The sequence below is a fragment of the Mustela nigripes genome, chromosome X (assembly GCF_022355385.1).
Source record: "Mustela nigripes isolate SB6536 chromosome X, MUSNIG.SB6536, whole genome shotgun sequence".
Taxonomy (NCBI): domain Eukaryota; kingdom Metazoa; phylum Chordata; class Mammalia; order Carnivora; family Mustelidae; genus Mustela; species Mustela nigripes.
This window is the reverse complement of record NC_081575.1, coordinates 56,900,544-56,922,016: the sequence shown is the minus strand read 5'-3', so window position 1 is coordinate 56,922,016 and position 21,473 is coordinate 56,900,544. Positions and strand designations below refer to the sequence as shown.

The following is a 21,473-nucleotide window of genomic DNA, read 5'->3' as shown; positions in this document are numbered from 1 at the left end:
ATTAACAGACCTATACCCCTGGGGATAAAAATATATGTTTATAAAAAATAAAAAAATTAAAAGAAAAAAGAAAGATTTACATTTTGCTGTGAAAAGTGGTTTAACCATATTTATTTCATTTAACAAGAAGACTACAGAGAGTGTTTTCTGATGTTGGTTCAGAGTCTTAAGGAAGTCAAGTGAACTATCTTAGAGGTTTTCATGGCTTTTTATTCACGGTTGCAAAAATTGCTGTTGGAGTTCTCACTATTAAGACACATTTCTGGCAGAAAGATAGAGGTAAAAGAGAATGATATCTCGTACGACTGACACTTTGTCATATGGTTACAATGTAACTAGAAAAGAGACAATAAAATATTTGATGTTGTTTAAAAAAAAAGAGTTACAAACTTCCATTTTTTAAATAAATGAACTATGGGTGGCTCAGAGAGTTAAGTCTCTGCCTTCGGCTCAGTCTTGGGATTGAGCCCTGCACCGGGCACTCTGCTTGGCAGGGAGCCTGCTTCCCCCTCTCTCTCTGCCTGCCTGCTTGTGATTTCTATCTCTCTGTCAAATAAATAAATACAATCTTTAATAAAATAAAATAGCTACAGTATGTCTCAAAGATGATGGTATAGTAGGAGGACACTAGGTTTGTCTCTTCCATGGAACACAACTGGAAAACTATCAAATAATTCTAAATATGCCAGATATCATCCTGAAGACTGACAGAAAAAACTCCACAACTAAAGGGAAAAAAAGAGGCCATATCAAAGAAGGTAGGAAGTGCAAACTTGGTTTGGGGGAAAAATGGACCACAGGTACTGCAGAGAAGACAGAACTACAGCTGCAGAGAAAGGCAAGAGGGAGAGGAGCACACAGGGAAAGACATAAAAACACTTTTCCAAGACCATTGGCTGGAAAAAATAAGAAGGCCTGATTTTCATGAGTTCTTGCAATCAGCAGGGCTAAAAGAATGGAATTTTAAAGGTTGGCAGGCTTGGCAGGAATAACCCTGAGTACAATGCCCCACTCCCAGAGAGAAGACAGGCAAACAACCCAGGGGCAGATGGCATGGAAACAGGGATCTGAAGAATGCCTGGGACCCACAGTGGGTAGACTTTTCCCACTTCTTAGAGTTCATCCTCAAGAGATGAGATTCTTTTCTTGGGACAAAGGAGCAGGCTAGTGCAATTTTCCTTCCCTGCCCCTCAGCATGAACATAGAGCCACCTGCAGAAAGAAGCTCAGCCCTGACACTGGCTGCCTAACCTGCTTACACCAAGTTTCAACCTGTGAGCTCTGGCACCACTGCCCTTCTCATCCTTCTTTGTCAAGTTTGCCTCAGTCGCAGTGTGGCAGGTCCCTTCCCCAGAAAACCAGTACAAAACCCTGTCTACACCATTTCTCCTAACCAGAGAGTTCTGTAGGGTTTCTGTTCTAATGGAAGTAGAATCAGATCTCATTTAACAAGCAGAGCAAAGCACACCTAGTTAAAACTTGCCACACTCTAGCCAAGGAACAAAAACATCCCACTGCAGGCAAGGAGAGCCTCTACAGATGACTGGTCTGAAGGACAGAGAAGCCAAAACACCCCAGCAGAATGCACAAAAGACACACAAGAGTTGCTCCCTGCAAAGGCAGGCCTTGGAAACTGTATGTCCTCTTCTTCATAAAGCAGTCACACTCAGGAACAGGAAACAAAACAGGCTTTTCTAACAAAGAGAAGAAGATAGAGACTTACACAAATATGCAGACAGGAATTCATCCCAAATGAAAGAACTAGATATGGTCATAGCCAGAGATCTAATCAACAGAGACATAAGTAACATGGCTGATGGAGAATTTAAATCAGCATCCATAAGGATACTTGGTAGGCTCAAGAAAAGAAACGAAAAGTTCAGGAAGGCCCTTCCTGCAGAGATAAAACAATCATTCAGAAATAAAAATACAATAACTGAGACTGAAATAGACTTTGTAGAATGAACACAAGGATAGAAGAAGCATAGGAATGAAGTAGTGATACATAAAATAAATTAACAGAAAAATAATGACGCCGATCAAAAGAGAGTAAAAAGAATTATGGAACATGAGAATAGACTTAGGGAACTCCATGATTCAATCAAATGTAATAACACTCATATTATAGGAGTTCCAGAGGAAGAGAGAGAAAAGGGGGCAGAAAATTTTTTGAGGAAATAATATCTGAAAAGTTCCCTAATCTGGGGAAAGAAACAGATATCCAAATCTAGGAGGCACAAAGAACACTCATCAAAATCAACAAAAGCAGGCCAACAGCAAAACATATTATAATTAAATTTGCAAAATATAACAGTAAAGAAAAAATCTTAAGAGCAACAAGAGAAAAGAAATCCCTAACTTACAAAGGAAGGCTAGCTATACATCTATCTGTCAACAGAAAAGGAGCAAGCCAGAAAGGGGGTAAGTATGACATATTCAAAGTGCTGAATGGAAAAAAATAAGCAGCCCAGAATATTCTATCAAGCAAGGATATCATTCAGAAGAGAAGGAGAGATAACAAATTCCCTAGACAAACATAAAACAAAGGAGTTCATGACCACTAAATCAGCCCTGAAAGGAATGTTAAGGGGAACTCTCTGAGTAGAAAGGAAAGACCAAAAGCAACAAAGACAGGACAGGATCAGAGAAAATCCCCAGAATCAATGAAAAAAGAAGTAATAACATGGCACTAAATACATGTATCAATAATTATTCTTGGGATGCCTGGGTGGCTCAGTTAGTTAAGCATCTGCCTTCAGCTTAGGTCATGATCCTGGGGTCCTGGGTTCAAGTCCCGCATCAGGTTTCTTGCTTAGTGGGGAGCCAGCTTTTCTCTCTGCCTGCCACTCCCCCTGCTTGTGCATACTTGCACTCTCTCTCTTTGACAAATAAAATCTTCAATAATAATAATAATAGTAATAGTAATTACTCTGAATAGAAAAGGACTGAATGTTCCAGTCAAAAGACATAGGGTGCCAGAATGAACTTTTTTTAAAAAGCAAAACAAACAAACAAAAAAAACAAAAAACAAAAAACAACACAAAAAACCAAACCAAACCAAAACAAAACCAAGACCCATCTATAAGCTGTCTACAAGAGACTCATTTTAGACCTAAAGACACCTGCAGACTGGAAGTAGGGGATGAAGAAATACTTACCACGCAAATAGAAATTAAAAAAAAAAGCCAAAATAGCAATACTTGTATCAGGTAAACTAGATTTCAAACCAAAGACCATGATAAGAGATGAAGAAAGGCACTATATCATAATAAAGGGGACTATCCAACAAGAAGATCTAACAATTGTAAGTATTTATTTCCCAGCATGGGAGCAGCCAATATATAAAACAATAACAAACATAAAGGAATCACTGATAATAATACAATAATATTATAGGACTTTAACATCCCAGTTACATCAATGTCCAGATCATCTAGGCAGAAAATCCACAAGGAAACAATGGCTTGGAATGACACACTGAACCAGATGGACTTAAACATATTCAGAACACTGCACCCTAAAGAAGCATAATACACATTCTTTTAAAGTGCACATGGGACATGTCCAGAAAAGGTCACAAATTAGGTCTTCAGAAGTACAAAAATGTTGAGATCATATCATGCATATTTTCTGATGACTGTGCTATGAAATTTGAAGGCAACCAAAAGAAAAGTAATGGAAAGACCACAAATACATGGAGATTTGAGAACATGCTACTAAACAGTGAATGGGCCAACTAGGAAATCAAAGAACAAATAAAAAAATATATGGAAACAAATGAAAATGAAATATAATGGTCCAAAACCTTTGGAATGCAGCAAAAGTGGGAAGTATACAGCAAGACAAGTCTACCTCAAGAAACAAGAAATATCTCAAACAACCTAAACTTATACCTAAAAGAGTTAAAAAAGTAATAACAAATGAATCTTAAAGCCAGCAAAAGGTAAGTAATAAAGACTAGAGCAGAAATAAATGATACGGAAATTAAAAAAAAATTATAAATCCTTAGCCAGACTTATGAAAAAGAAAAGAGAAAGGACCAAAATAAATAAAATCACAAATGAGAAAGGAGAAATAACAACCAAAACCACAGGAACATAAGCAATTATAAGAGAATATTATACTAAAAAAACACTATATGCCAACATATTACACAACCTGGAAGAAAAGGATAAATTCCTGGAAACATACAAACTACCAAAACTGAAACAGAAAGAAGTAGAAAACCTGAACAGACCAATAACCAGCAAAGAAATTGAATCAATAATAAAAAAAAAACCTACCAAAAAAGAGAAGTCCTATACTAGATGACTTCAAAGGTAAATTCTACAAAACATTTAAAGAAGAGTTAATACCTATTCTTATCAAATTATTACAAAAAATAGAAATGAAAGGAAAACTTCCAAACTCAATCTATGAGGCCAGGATTACTCTGATTCCAAAACCAGACAAAGACTGCACTAGAAATAAAAACAACAGGCCAATATCCCTGATGAACACCGATGCAAAAAATTCTTGATAAAATAACTAACAAACTGAATCCAACAGTATATCAAATGAATCATTCACTATGACCAAGTGCAACTTATTCCTGGGATGGTGGTTCAACCTGGGTGGTTCAACACTCACAAATCAATCAATGTGATACACCACATTGAGAAAAGAAAGAAAAAGGACCATATGAGACAGTCAATTATCATATGGTTTCACTTATTTGTGGAGCATAACAAATAGCATGGTGGACATGGGGAGTTAGGAGAAGGGAGTTGGGGGAAATTGGAAGGGGAGGTGAACCATGAGAGACTATGGATTCTGAAAAACAATCTGAGCGGTTTTAATGGGGGGGGGGAGGTTGGGGTACCAGGTGGTGGGTATTAGAGAGGGCACGAATTGCATGGAGCACTGGGTGTGGTACAAAAATCAATGAATACTGTTATGATGAAAATAAATAAAAAATAAATTTTTAAAAAAGGACCATTTGATCATTTTAGTAAATGCAGAGAAAGCATTTGGCAGAGTATAACATGAGGTCATGATAAAAAACCCTCCACAAAATCTCCACCCTCACCACTGTTACTTAATATCATATTGGAAGTCCTTGCTGTCAGACAGCTGTCAGACAACAAAAAGAAATAAAAGCTATCATATCAGCAAGGAGGAAATCAAAGTTTCATCATTGGCAGATGATGTGACACTCTATATAGAAAACCCAAAAGACTGCACCCAAACACTGCTAGAAGTGACAAAACTTCAGCAAAGTCACAAGGTGTAAAATCAATGTACAGAAATCTGTTGCATTTCTGTACACCAACAATGAAGCAGCAGAAAGAGAAATCAAGAAATGATACCATTTACAACTGTAACAAAAACCATAACGATACCTAAGAATAAACCTAACCAAAGAGCTAAAAGATCTATATTCTGAAAGCTGTAGAACACTTATGAAAGAAATTGAAAAGGCCACAAAGATATGGAAAAATGTTCCTAACTCATTGATTAGAAGAACAAATATTGTTAAAATGTCTGTATTACCCAAAGCAATCTATACATTTCATGCAAATTCTATCAATACATTAACAGCATTTTTCAGAGGTAGAACAAACAATCCTAAAATTTGTATGGAACCTCAAAAGACTTTAAATAGACAAAACAACCTTAAAAAAGAAAAGCAGAGGTGGAAACATTACAATTTTGGACTTTAAGTTACATTACACAGCTGTAGTGATCAAAATAGTTTGGTACTAGCACAGAGGTAGACATATAGACCAACAGAACAGAACAGAAACCCAGAAATGGACCCTTAGCGATACAGTGAATTAATCTGTAGCAAAGCAGGAAAGAATACCCAATGGGAAACAGTCTCTTTAAGAAATGATGTTGGGGGACGCCTGGGTGGCTCAGTTGGTTAAGCAGCTGCCTTCGGCTCAGGTCATGATCCCGGTGCCCTGGGATCCAGTCCCACATCAGGCTCCTTGCTCCGGAGGGAGCCTGCTTCTCCCTCTGACTGCCTGCCACTCTGTCTGCCTGTGCTCCCTCTCGCTCTCTCTCTCTCTCTCTCTGACAGATAAATAAATAAAATCTTAAAAAAAAAAAAGAAATGATGTTGGGAAAACTGGACAGCAACATGCAAAAATAAGCTACTGAGACCCAATCATCTGCACAGTGAAGCGAACAATCAACAAAACTAAAAGGCAACCTAGGTAATGGGAGAAGATAGCTGTAAGTGACATATCTGATAAAGAGTTAGTACCCAAAGCATGCAAAGAATTTATAAAACAAAACAACCTCCCAAAAAATCCAGTAAGAGAATGGGCAGGAGACGTGAATAGACATTTTTCCAAAGAAGACATCCAGATAGCCAACAGACACATGAAATGATGCTCAACATCATTCATCATCAAAGAAACACCAATCAAAACTACAATGAAATTTCACCTCAAACCAACCAGAATGTCTACAATTAACACTATCAACAGCAGCTGTTGGAGAGGATTCAGAGAAAGGGGGTCAACCCTCTGACACTGTTGATGAGAAACTAGTGCTGCCACCCTGGAAAACAACGGTACGGAGGTTCTTCAAAAAGTTAAAAACAGAACTCCCTATGATCCAGCAATTGCACTACTAGGTATCTACCCAAAGAATACAGAAATACTAATTTGAAGAGATACATATACCCAGATGTTTATAGCAACATTATCAACAATAGCCAAATTATGGAAGAAGTCCAAATGTCCACTCACTGATGACTGGATAAAGAAGGTATATATATAATGGAATATTAGCTATAAAATAGAATGAAATCTTGCCATTGCAATAACATAGATGGAGTTAGAGAGCATTATGCTAAGTGAAATAACTCACTGAGGAAAGACAAATAGCATACAATTTCAATTATATGTAGAATTTAAAATATAAAACAGAGGATCATAGGGGAGGAAAAAGAGAGGCAAGCCAAGAAACAGACTCACCTACAGAGAACAAACTGATGGTTACCAGAGGGGAGGTGTGTGGGGGGATGGGTTAAATAGGTGATAGGGTTTAAGGAGGGCACTTAAATGATGAGTATAGATAATATCTAAGAAAAAATAGATATATTTTGATTTATTTTAGATTTAGATTATATATCACATATATACACACACATACACTATATATATATATATATGTAAATCACACACACACACAAACTTAGTGGAAAAATTAAAAGTCCTCTGTTTTGGGGATCAGAGAAAGACTCCTCAATGCACACCACCTAGTGGCAAGTAAGTATGTAACAGTATATAAGTACATTCACATATACAGTATTGAAACGATATACAAACACATATTTAATTCATCAAATAGTGGAAGCATACATTCATCTCCACAAATACTTTGAATAGACTAAGAAGCTGCTTAATAATTTAAAAGCTTTATGAAGCACAGCCCAAATCTGAAAGTCATAGGTAAATCTTGAAAGAAGAAAACAAAAGCAAAAGCAAAATCTTTCCTGTCCTGCAGAAATCTATCTTTGGATGTCAGTTTGATGAAATGTGTATTTTGGTACTCAATTTATTCCATCAGATGTTTTTTAACTGTGATTTATGACTATAAAAGAGTTTTGTGTTTATACCTGGTAAAAAGGCTTTGTGTGTGAATAAATGCATACAGATTGTGGATTTTTCTTTCAAGCTCATCATTTTCTTTTTAAAGATAATTTATTTCAAGACAAAATAAAACCCTCAAATTTAGAAATAGCCATAAGAGTTTCAGACCTCTGAAAACATGTCCTTGCACCCCTCGGGGTCTGCAGACCCTCAGTCTGAGAGACACTGCCCTACATTAACCCTATGACATTGTTAGGAAAAAAATGTTACTGTCAAATTATAGATATACATATGTTCGAAGTATGGGATTAACATTGATCCCTAACATTTTTCTTGGCACTGCATTTCTCCTGCCTAGTCATTTTTTTTCACGTAGACATGAGACAGTAAGGCAGATTGTTACACAACTAATGTGTTTCTAAGTATTTCTTTTTTTTTTAAAGATTTTATTTACTTATTTATTTGACAGGTAGAGATCACAAGTAGGCAGAGAGGCAGGCAGAGAGAGAGAGAGAGAGGGAAGCAGGCTCCCCACTGAGCAGAGAGCCCAATGTGGGGCTTGATCCCAGGACCCCGAGATCATGACCTGAGCCGAAGGCAGTGGCTTAACCCACTGAGCCACCCAGGCACCCCTCTAAGTATTTCAATACAATCACATTCCTTGGTGTAAATCAGACAAGACCTGAACACAAGGAATATATTATCCAGTGTTTGATTATGACCATATTCAGCAATTATTTTACTGCTAATTAATCCAGGAAACCTGAAAACCATTTGCAAAAATATTGTCAAGTCTATTTATAAACTACAGCTTCATCTGTGAATTATGAGAACACATTTGCTCCAATGTACTGTGCATTAATGAGAAATCAGGGGAAAACATTTTCAAAATAGCCATTTCTTCTTCAAGTCACTGGTCTCAAAATTATTCAATATAGAAATGTCTTGCTTCAGATATTTTGACAATTTACTCATTTATTTAAATTTGTTTCTTAAGCATACATTGAGTGCATAGCATTATAAATATACTATTTCCTGAGCATAGTTCTTTTTTAAAAAAGTTTATTTCTTTATCTGAGAGAGAAAGCTCATGCTAGGGGTTGGGGTGAGGCAGAGGGAGAGGGAGAGAGGCCCAAGCAGACACTGCAGAGCATGGAGCCCAACATGGGGCTTGATCTCAGGACCCATGATATCATGGCCCTAGCTGAAATCAAGAGTTGGATGCTTAACCAACTGAGCCACCCAGGCACTCCCTGAACATAAGTCTTAAAGTCTTAAACTAATTTCAAATGGGTTGAGAGACTCAAAAGAATAAAGGTGTTTCTCAATAATGTCTTCAATACTTCTCTTTTAAAAATAAACAGTAGTGGCACCTGGCTGGCTCATTTGGAGGACTGTGTGACTCTTGATCTTGGAATCATAAATTCATGCCCCACATGGGGTGTAGAGATTACTTAAATAAATAAAACTGTAAAAAAAAACTTAAAAAAAATAAAATTAGAATAGAAGGTGGGCAATGAATAGCAGAGATGGTAGTAATTAAGATACTGATTCTGAAGAAGAGTTTAACACAATTTTGATGGCTTTCCCTGTACTTAATACTTTTTATTAATGTATGGATATAATAACTTCCTAAAATTTAAGTAATAAAACATGGATTTTTAATCTGGAAATGTTCTTAGATATTCTGAATACTATGCCTTTTTCACAGTTGAGTAAACAGAGGGTCAGAGGTGTAAAATCATCTATTTTGGAGCTTGTTTTATGAAAACTGTCTAATGTATATCATAAGTTCTTTGATGTCTAATTCACTTTGTCTAATATCTAGCACATTATAGAATACAACTTACTAAATAAGTGCTTTTGATGATGATATTACTTAGCTATCAACTGAAGGACAATCCTGGCTTTTCTAGGTCTGCTGAAACAAAGTACCAAAAACTGAATGGCTTAACCAGAAATGTATTGTCTCACAATTATGAAGGCTAAAAGCCTGAAATCAAAGTATTGGGAGGACTGGTTCTCTCTGAGAGCTGCGAAGGAAGGCTCTGTTGTAAGCATCTCTCCTTGACATCATCATGTTCATATAGCATTCTCCCTGTATGTGTGACAGTATCCAAATTTCCCCCTTTTATAAAGACACCAGCTATATTGGAAGAAGGGTCTACTTTACTCAAGTATGACCTCATATTAATTTAACTAATCACATGTGCAACGATCCTATTTCATTATAAGGTCGCATTCTGAGATTCTGGGAGTGAGAACTTCAACACACGAATTCTTTTTTGGCGGGAAGGAGGCACAGTTCAACTCATGACACTGACTGCTTATTCCCATAACAAGATTAGAGGGTAACTTTCTTTATCAACCCCAAATGCCATCAATTCCTGTGCAGAGGAGGCACAGTTCAACCCATGATACTAACTGCTTATTCCCATAACAAGATTAGAGGGTGACTTTTTTTTTTTAAAAGATTTTATTTATTTATTTGACAGACAGAAATCACAAGTAGACAGAGAGGCAGATAGAGAGGGAGGGGGAAGCAGGCTCCCTACTGAGCAGAGAGCCCGATGCGGGCCTCGATCCCAAGACCCTGAGATCATGACCTGAGCCAAAGGCAGAGGCTTTAAACCACTGTGCCACCCAGGCACCCTGGTGACTTTCTTTATCAGACAAAAATTCCATCAATTTCTGTGCTCTCTCCCTCTCTCTCTCTCTCTCTCTCACACACACACACACACACACACACCCATAAATATCTACATCTAATTCCTTAAACCTATGAATATATTGGGTTCCATGGCAAAAGTGAATTAAGGTTGCAGAGGAATTAAGGTTCCTAATCAGCTGATGTTAAAATAAAGAGATTGTTTTACATTATCTGAGTGGACAGGACCACAAGTCAAGGAATATGGGCCATCTCTAGAAGCTAAAAAAGGCAAGGAAATAAATTCTTTCCTAGATGCTTTAGGGAAAAAATGCCTGTTGACATCCTGGTTTTAATAGATATCATTAACCCAATGATATCTATTTCAGACTTCTAACCAGTGAAACAGTAAAATAATACATATGTTGTTTTATTTTTTAAAGATTTATTTCTTTGAAAGAGAGAGCATGAGTGGGAGAGGCGGAGAGAGAGAGAAAATTTCAATCAGACTCCATAGTGCACATAGAGCCCAAAGTGGGGCTCTATCCCAGGATCCTGAGGTCATGACCTAAGCTAAAACCAAGCACTGGACACTTAAACTGTACCACCCAGGCACCCCAATACATGTATTGTTTTAAGCCATTATGTTTGTGGTGATTTGTTACAGTAGGAAATAGAAAACTATTGAAGATATTAATGACAGTGACCCCAATACATCTATACTCTTTTGTAACATTCTGTTGACAATTGGGGAAAATGTCATTTCAATGGCAAGGCCATTACTATCACCAAAATAATTGGATTCACTCAGACTCAGCAATTCTACCCATCACATAAGTGTAAGCTATTCTTTCAATGAGAAAGACTCCAAAATGGAACAAAGCTGATGTATATTAGAAATATAATACTTCAATTACATATTTCTTTACACATGTGAAAACTGTCAAAAAGAAATTAAGGGATTTTTCTGATTATCAGCTCTTAAAAATCTAAGATGTAGTTATATTTCACTTTATATCAGTATTTCTCAGAGTTTAATGTGCATATGAATCATCTGGAGATCTTATTAAAACACAGAATCTGATTCTGTAGGACTTGGTTGAGATCTGAGATTCTGTAATTTCCAAGACGTTTCCAGGTGATGCTCATGCTGGCACTCCATGGAACACACTTTGAGGAGCAAGAATTAGATACAGATACATTAAACCATACCAGAAAAGTTAATTGGCTACACATCACAAGCAATACTGAGGTTTTTTTGTATTTTGTATTTTTTGTTTAACTGCCTCTTTACATTAAGCACTAGCAGTTGGGAAAAGAAGAAAAAATCTCAAACTGACCTTTAACATCTTTTAAGCATTCACTGGTAATAAAAGTGAGCCTAGAGGTTCTAAATAAAATGATTATTTTTAATAAGTTACATACGTATTCAAAAATAACTTCTTGTTATCTCAGGACAGTGGGATAGGGATGCCTAGGTGGCTCAGTTGGCTGGGTGTCTGCCTTTGACCTAGATCATGATCACAGGGTCCTAGGACCGAGCCCCACATCAGGCTCTCTGCTCGGTGGGGAGTCTGTCTCTCCCTCTCCATTTGCCCCTCCCCTTGCTTGTGCTCTCTCTCTAGCTCTTGCTCTCTCTCTCAAATAAATAAAATCTTTAAAAAAAGAATAGTGGGTATAAGTCAAGGCTGAGCATTGTATACTTAATGTAATGATGCCCACTAATGTAGAATATATTTTTCTTCCATATTTCATTATGCTTCAGGTCTCTATTAAAGAGATTCCAACACAACTGACAGGTCTATGAAAGGGTAAAGATATTTGGAGGATGGGTCTCATATAATTACTTTCCTAAGTGGCATAACTACTTCATACATAAAACACACAATACATAGACCAAGCCAACCAAGCAAAACAGTATATATATATATATATATACATATATATATATATATATATGAATATATTAAATCAGAGAAAGACAATTATATGATCTCTCTGATATGAGGAACTTGAGAGGCAGGGCAGGGGGTTGTGTGGAGTAGGGAGGGGAAAAAATGAAACAAAATGGGATCAGGAGGCAGACAAACTATGAGACTCTCAATCTCACGAAATAAAATGAGGGTTGCTGGGGGGTGGGAGAGTAGAGATAGGGTGGCTGGGTTATGGACATTGGGGAGAGTACATGTTATGGTGAGTGTTGTGAAATGTGTAAGCCTGATGATTCACAGACCTGTACACCTGCAGCAAATAATACATTATATGTTAATAAACAACAACAACAGCAATCTATTAGTGTAGTAGAAAAAAACCCAAAGAAGAAAGAAGAAATGCTTTTGCCATTGCTTGGTACGAGAACAGGAAAGACTAGTTTTATGGGTCTATATGCCTTCTGCTTCTGAAGCCATTGGAGGTTAACACAATGATCTCTTTCTCCTAAATCTTGGGCTTTCTATTAAAAAATTTTATCTCCACTGATAGAAAAAGGAAAATGTCAAAAGCAGTAAAGACTCAGAAAGAGAGAGAAGTTAGAGGGAAATCACATGCACATACATGCATACACATAAAATTTTAAAAACAATAAATAAAGGTGGGCAGCACCTAGAATGACACCTGCTGTAAAGCCCTGGCTCTGCCACTTACTACTTGCATGACCTTGGGCAAACATCATGCACAAATTCTTGTCTAGATGAGAAAAGTGCCTACCCGGGGCATGTTTGCATTTAAGAATCTTAAAATGAATTGCCACCAACTCCAAGGGAAGTGAGGCTAAGAAAATGTTTCCCTAAATTTTTGCCACTCTGACAACACTTTCTTGAGTATAGCTGACACACAATGTTACATTCGTTTCGGGTGTACAATTTAGTGATATGACAAGTTTATGCATTATGCTATGTTCACCACAAGTATAGCTACCGTCTGACCCATTACACTATTACAATATCATTAACTGCAGTCCTTAGGCTCTGCATTTTATTCCTCTGATTTACTCATTCCAAAACTGGAGGCCCATATATCTCCCTCCCCTTTACCCATTTTGTTCAATTCCCCATGTCCCTCCATTTTAAAGATTCTAAGGATCAACCCAATTAGAATATAACTCTAATTGTAAAACAACAGGAAACCAAGAGGGTAGGACAGATGCTGTTGTAGATTTCTTTACAGATGAGAACTGTAAAGTATAGCATTTAATTGACACAATATAATCTCATTTATTCAGTTGCCAAGTACCTAGAGCTATAGTTAATCCACGAAATTTTGCTACTAGTTGGTGTATGGATGACTCCATTTGCACATACAAGTTTCAATTTATTGTCTTGAAATTTTACACAGACTAGAAAGGTCTCACAGTGTTAATAACAGCTTCTGAATATACTAACATCTCCAGCTCCCTTCTTATGCAGAATATATCTCCCTAGAATTTTCACTGCTTACTTCTAAACCAGTATGCCTAGATATAATATACTCCATACAAGTATATTAAGACACCACCAATGTCATGTTTAGCTGACTCCACTGTAGAATAAAAATTAACTATTCAAGTATTTTTACTCTGTTTGGGGTTATAACATACAAAATACATAAGTTTTTCTGAAACTACAATTTTAAAAGCAGAACTAAATATCTTTAAAAATATCTTTTATACAAAACTTAATGCCATGTTTTTCAACCAAGAGACTGTGTTTTAGTAAAATATCTTAAAAGAAATGTAAGTATACACTATTTGGTCTGCCTTAGAAATCAGTGATTTTGTAGAAGTAGCTGCTATTCATGGAAAACTTTGATATAAAACACATACATAAATATAAACACAAATATGCACACACACACACACATGCATGCATACACACACACATTGGGCTGGGACTCCACAGACTAAGATTCTTGTTAAAGCTCTGCCTAAGTTAGTTAGGCGTCTGCCTTTGGCTCAGGTCATGATGCTAGGGCCCTGGGATCTAGCCCTGCATCAGGCTCCCTGCTCATTGGGGAGTCTGCTTCTTCCTCTCCTCCTTGCTCATGCTCTCCCTTGCTATCTTTGTCTCTCTCAAATAAATAAAATCTTTAAAAAATAACTTTGCCAATGACAGTACAGACAAAAGGTTGATATCCAGGATCTATAATGAATTCCTCAAACTCAACACACACGAAACAGGCAAACATATCTAAAAATGGTCAGAAGATATGAACAGACACTTCTCCAATGAAGACATACAAATGGCTATCAGACACATTAAAAAATGTTCATCATCACTTGCCCTCAGGGAGATTCAAATTAAAACCACATTGAGATATCACCTTACACCAGTTAGAATGGCCAAAATTAACAAGACAGGAAACAACATGTGTTGGAGAGGATGTGGAGAAAGGTCCCCTCTTCCACTGTTGGTGGGAATGCAAGTTGGTGCAGCTTCTTTGGAGAACAGTGTGGAGATTCCTCAAGAAATTAAAAATAGAACTTCCCTATGACACTGCAATTGCACTCCTGGGTATTTACCCCAAAGATACAGATGTTGTGAAAAGAAGGGCCATCTGTACCCCAATGTTTATAGCAGCAATGGCCACAATCGCCAAACTATGGAAAGAACCAAGATGCCCTTCAATGGATGAATGGATAAGGAAGATGTGGTCTATATACACTACGGAGTATTATGCCTCCATCAGAAAGGATGAATCCCCAACCTTTGTAGCAACATGGACGGGACTGGAAGAGATTATGCTGAGTGAAATAAGTCAAGCAAAGAGAGTCAACTATCATATGGTTTCACTTATTTGTGGAGCATAACAAATATCATGGAGGACAAGGGGTGTTAGAAGGGAGTTGGGGTAAATTGGAAGGGGGGGTGAATCAAGAGAGACTATGGACTCTGAAAAACAATCTGAGGGGTTTGAAGTGGTGGGGGGGTGGGAGGTTGGGGTACCAGGTGGTGGGTATTATAGAGGGCACGAATTGCATGGAGCACTGTGTGTGGTGAAAAAATAATGAATACTATTTTTCTGAAAATAAATATATTAATTTAAATAAATAAATAAATAAATAAATAAATAACTTTGCCTAAGATTCACTGCATATGTATTATTTGGTGATTAAGAATCAAAACAGACCTGTTCGGATCCTGACTGTGACATGTTGTCATTGTGTGGCCCCAGGGAGATCAACTACTTTGAGCTACTGTTTTATCACTTGTAAAATGAGAAATAATACTAGAAACTATCTCATAGGGATGTGGTGAAGTTTAAATGTGAAAATATATATAAGGTTTTTAGCATAATGCTTGGTATTAAGTGCTTAATAAATATTAGTATTTATTAATTCTGCTAAGTTACTTCACTTCTCTAGACTTCAGCTTCCTCATATGTAAAATGAGGGGACTGGTTTGTCATTATAAAATCCCCTCCAGCTCAACTAAAACTTAAATGAGAAAGGCCAATGCCATCCTCTCATTCAGACTGGAGTTGTAAAATAAACCTTAAAACATGAATACCACAGGGGCACTTGGGTGGCTCAGGTCATGATCCCAGGGTCCTGGGACTGAGCCCCCCATTGGGCTCCCTGCTCAGTGGGGAGCCTGCTTTTCCTTCTCCCTCTGTCTGCAGCTCTCCCTGCTTCTGTGCTTTCTCTGTCAAATAAATAAATAAAAATCTTTAATAAAAAACATGAATACTGCAGTCTTTTTTTAATTTTATTTTAAGCTTTCTAAAATGGGCAGTATATCCCTATCATTACATTCTATCTAGAGTGCCTACCTTTGAATAATTTAGTTTATTGATCTACATGTAAAGTCTAGGTAAGTCTTATTAATTACTAAAAGCTAAAACACTTTGAGGGAATTTCCATAATGTAAGTAATATAAAGGATTTTCCTTTATAGTAACATTCATAGTTCACTCATAATGACATAATGATTTCTGACAATGATTTTTAAATTTAAAGGTTATAATACCTTCTAGAATGGTTTCTATCCATGTTCTTAAACCACAAACTTTGATATGATATTGGTTGGGATGGTACCTTAAAGTAAGGCAGCAGCCAAAGTGAAATCTGTAGAAAGCCTCAATATTGAACTGTAATCACAGTTTCCATCAAATAAAACTGAGCTCCATGAAACAATGCAGTTTGAAGTCCTAGGTGTAGGAAAGTGACAGCTGATATGTTATACAATAGCAGTTATGGCAGCCATCACAATGATTAGCTCTGAGTCAATAGACATACAATGAAAGCTATCAGTGATAGTCAATGTAAAGCAGTAACTCCAAGATATATTGCAATAAAGAGGAAACAATTAGTAGGTTTTAACAAAACCTATAAGAAATTATAGGTTGTAATGTAATGTCACCAATAAGAAATAAATGGAAAATGTCTTAGTGTTTTTAAACCTGAAAAAATTACAGACAGAACCACTTCTGGGATAATGTCCCCTTGGTCTTTTTTATGAAGACAGTATATGTTTGGAGGGGACCTGCTATATAGATATGTCCATATTGCTTTTTCTCTGACTCATAATCAAGTTTATTTAGTCACCGGAGGATCCCTTGCTTGACCAACGGTGAATAAATTTTCATATATACAGATCTCTCTATAACAATCTTGCTACCCAAGAAACTGGGATGCAAAAGCCATATATAGTTACAGTTATAGTTATATATTCAAATAATCATTAGTAGGCAGAGGATAAAGAATTAGATGGCATCATCCTAACACTTAAGAAGGGGTTTTAAATTCAGTTGAGAAATTTAGTCCAACACATACACGCAAATAAGAAGACAATATAAAACAGACTATAAGAAAGTGACAAATATAAAAACCGATGTACAAGTTCTAGAAAAAGTGAGCTGAATAATGGTTGGGTTACATTAAGAAGGCACTCAGCCGAAAGGTGCAACTTGAACCTCCAAATTGGGTAAGATCTGAATAGGCAGAAAAGAGGGCATGTGAAGTGTGTGAAGTGTGTTGTAGTAGTTCAAGGAGCAAAGTCAGGGAGGTAGATTGTTCAGGAGACATTAAGGAGAATTGTGCACTGAAAAATCAAGTAAAATAAGGGTCCCAGGATACAATGAAGCCAGATTATGAAGTTTTTGCAGTCTGACTAAAATTGGGCTTGGAAGGATAAAAGATAAATTCCAAGAATATTTTGGTGAAGAAAATAACTTGCTAAAAGGAGTGTTTACTGACCATCAGTCTGGCAGGATGAATTAAGGATTTGGGCACAAGTGAAAGCTGACTGGGAGGTTCCTGGAGTGACTGAATGGATGGTGATGAGAGCTTAGATTGTAGAATAAAGAAGAATTACATCAGTGGCCTTTCAAAGGAAAATTCACCAGGACTCTATAACCACTTAACCATAAGAAATGGTGGGGGGGGGGATCAGATTTCTCTGTGAAATAGTCAGGCATTAATAATTTTTCCATCAAGGACAAACAGGTTGTTCCTCACCACTGCTGGGTAATATTGCCCCCCCCCCAAAAAGGAGAGTTAAAACGGGTCTCCCAAAAAGGATTTGCCTTTGCTGGTTTTAGCAGAGACACTGAGGCAGAAAGGAAGAAGGAAAGACTTAGCACCAAACCAGAAAGGGAGACCAAGGCTTTGTAAGAAACCGTTACAAGAAAAAAGAGAAAAAAAGACAAGAAAGTTAAATTTCTTACTCTGAGTCTCCACAATGGGTCTCATCTGAGTCTCTCCAAAGAGTTTAAGTTTCAAAATCACTGAGTGGCACCTCAAATCATAGTTCATTGAAGATTAAAAGTTGGATTCGCTTGAATAATTAGTGTGGTTTTTTTTTTTTTAAGATTTTATTTATTTATCAGAGAGAGAGAGGGGGAGAGAGCAAGCACAGGCAGACAGAATGGCAGGCAGAGGCAGAGGGAGAAGCAGGCTCCCTGCTGAGCAAGGAGCCCGATGTGGGACTCGATTCCAGAACGCTGGGATCATGACCTGAGCCGAAGGCAGCTGCTTAACCAACTGAGCCACCCAGGCGTCCCAGTGTGTTGTTTTTTTTTTTTTTTTTAACAGTTTCTCATCTCAGGAATTTCTATTTCACAAATTCCTCTTCAAGTTCTTTCAGTTGTTACAAACCTGATATCTGTAGATTAAGAACTTGCTTTCTTAAATTCATCAGGCCCATCTGCGGTCTGGATATGCTCACTAAACCAGATTCAAAATAAGTGGCAGGTGTCTCTCCATGAACAGGCTCTTGAAACAACACACAACCAACTCCCCAGCCCTTTCCACATTCCGCCCAGACAGCTCAGCCCCACCTCCTCCAGCGAAACCGGAAACGCGCCTGCGCAAACTCCGCGTCTATTCTTCTCGCCACGAACTTCTCCCCTCCCCCAAGTTCTTAATGCGCAGGCGCAGCACTCGGTGCATTTGAGTAGGGTTGTGAGAAACCCGCTGTTCAGTGAAATGTAGAAGTGGTAGAATTCAGCCCCCTCCCCGCCTCCTGTCTTGGGAGGCAGATGTGCCACTTCCTCCTACTCCGAAGCCTGAATAAAGTGCATTCCAAACGTCGCCCTCTCTCGGAGCAAGGTCCTTTGCTCTCTGGCAATGCCCACTGGATCCCTATCCTCAGCTGTTTTTTAACCTCAGGCTGTCTCCAGCCTTGACTCGAGTAGTAGAGGCAGCTGGCTCCCCCCAAACCACAGCGGTTTGTTGGCAGCCACTTTAGGCCTCTGAACCTATAAGTCCCCCACTGGGCAGAGCATTAGCCCTGTGTCTTGCTCATCCTCCTTCGCCCTTTACACCCACCCAGGCTGGGTCCTTACCTCGGGGCGTGGTGCGGTTACAGGAAGGATCGAAGGATCCCAAATCAGGCCAGTGCTGGGGCAGGCAGATTCAGCAAGATTTTTTCTGGGTCTCACTGTCTCCTCAGACAATGAAATCAGCGTGTCCGATCATCAATTCTCATCATGATTGTGACGTCACAAAAGACAGCGACCAATGGGAGCCCGAGATCAGCTCCGGACAGTCCCTGGCCTCAGCCCAGAACCCAAGAGTGGGAGGGGGGAGGAAAGATAGCTGCCTGCAGTGGGGCTGCCTCTTCCCTGCACACATCAACTGTGTCCAAGGCCAAGCCTCTCTGTACCTCTCCCTTCCTGAATAGCTGCGGACACTCAGCATCCCTGTGACTATAGTAGTTACATGGCACCCTTTGAGCAGGTGCTGTCTGGTCTTCCAACTTGAGATTCGCTTTCAGCAGAATTGTTGCATGCCAAAATCAAATGATCGCAAACAGAAATATAGTCTTTTGTGGTCAGTGTTCAACTGACATGTATATACTCAGTGTTACTAAAATCAAGAAAGTTTCCCTCAAGCCTTTGGAATTTATCGATAAGAGCAAGTGTACAGTTTTATGTGACCAGCTGACTCTCCGACTAAAGCAAGAAATTAAAATTATGAGTTCTATTCACCTAACCTCAATCCCTATTCTGCCAGAAGTTACTTGGGTGAACACCACTGCACCATAGCAAGGGAGGAAAAAAAAAAAAAACCCACAACTTCAAGTCATATGCTACTTGATACATTCCCCAAATTTGCTGGGTGCCATGAAAGATGTACAATTTATTGGTCCTGTGCTACTATAGAACTTATCACTCAGAAGACAAGATTAGCAAATATTAAACATTCACAACAATAAAATTAAGCACATTATTAGATGTTCAATCATCAACTACAGATAAGACCTACATTGTTTAGTGACTGGAAATGCCAGTGAGGTGATGACCATTAGGAAATCATTTTATTTTGTAATCGAAACTTGAGATGGTTCTTGAATAGTGGAGAAGAGAGGACTGAAAGCACTGTCCAGGTGTTGGGAAGAATAGGCAAAAGTATGAAAGCATAGATATATATGATATAAGGAAATCCATGATAAACTCAGCCTTGCAAACAGCATATATGAAGACCAGTGGGGAAATAGGATAGACTGATAATAAAAGTCTTTGAAAGTAGGCAGAGAACTTCGATTTTATTAAAAGCCACCGAAGACCCTAGGGCAGGGTACCTAAACCCTCTACAGTCATCTACAAAGCAGCTTGAGGGATTTTTTTAAAGAAAAGTCTAATCATGCCCAGATCCAGACTGTCCAATGGCTTATATTCACATATATATTACATAAAATACAAATTTCTTACCATAGTCTCAAGGTACTAAGTGATCCGGTCTTTGCCATCCTTATGTCCTCACCTCCTGCCACTCTGCAGTTAATTCACTTTCAGATCACATGGGCCTTCTCTCCATTTCTCAAACAAATTAATCTCACGACCACATGGGGAACCTCATACAGTTGTTCAGTTTGATCTTTATATAACTTTAGTTCATTTGATTAACATTTCTACTCAAATGTAACTTCTTTAAAAGTAACCTCTTTAAAATTTTAAAGAAGTTACACTGTAACCCTATTCTAAATTGTGATCTTCTTAACACTTCATCTATCTCCCTTTCCTGTTTTATTTTTCATAGCATTTACTACTATCTAACATACTCTATATTTTTAGTTATTATTATTTAGCAAATATAAGCTCCATAAGGGCAGGATTTTTTTGTTTTACTTATTTTTATATTCCTGGCATCTAGAAGAGTCCTGGATATGAGGTGGACAAATCAGTATTTGTTGAATGAAAGCAAAATTTTCAAGTAATTTGTTAGTCATCAATTTGAAGGTTGAATCAGATTGGGGATAGGCTGGAGAAAGAAAGATAAGTTAGACAGTTACAGTGGCAATATTAGTTTCTAGATTACTTGGGGCTAGATCAGAGCATCAAGAGCAGTAATAAAGAGATATTATTAAATTTCAAAGAAGGAATGATTAGGATGAAAAATGAGGATTCGGAGACGGCCTACCTATGATAGAATAACATATTCATTAATTACTTACAGCACAGCTTTTTAAACATTTTTAAAGTAAGCTCCACACCCAGCATGGACTCCAATGCAGAGCCTGAACTCACAACCCTGAGATCAATATCTGAGCTGAAATCAACAGTTGGAGGCTTAACTGACTGAGCCAACCAGGCACCCCAGTATCTACTGCATATCCTGAACTGAAGTGATTTGAGAGAAAGAGAAAACCAGGATTTCTACCCTTAAAGAATTTATTGTCCAACTGACAAGAGAAAACAAATATGAAACCAGAGTACACAAAGAAGTAATTAAATTCATCCAGTTGCCCATTCTTCTTTTCCCTTCACACTCTATATCCAAGCCATCTGTGAATCCTATAGGTTGTACCTTCAAAATACATCCAAA

At 37.8% G+C, this 21,473-nt stretch overlaps 1 protein-coding gene across 1 annotated transcript in view; it reads right to left on the bottom strand.

The window, feature by feature from the left end:
* The window catches only part of HDX (highly divergent homeobox), a 220,013-nt gene extending 200,893 nt beyond the window's left edge, over positions 1-19,120 (bottom strand). Inside the window, exon 1 of the mRNA XM_059384879.1 lies at positions 18,992-19,120. The gene's annotated coding sequence lies outside the window, so the exon portion shown is untranslated. The remainder of the gene's footprint in view (positions 1-18,991) is intronic.
* Positions 19,121-21,473: the final 2,353 nt, after the last annotated feature.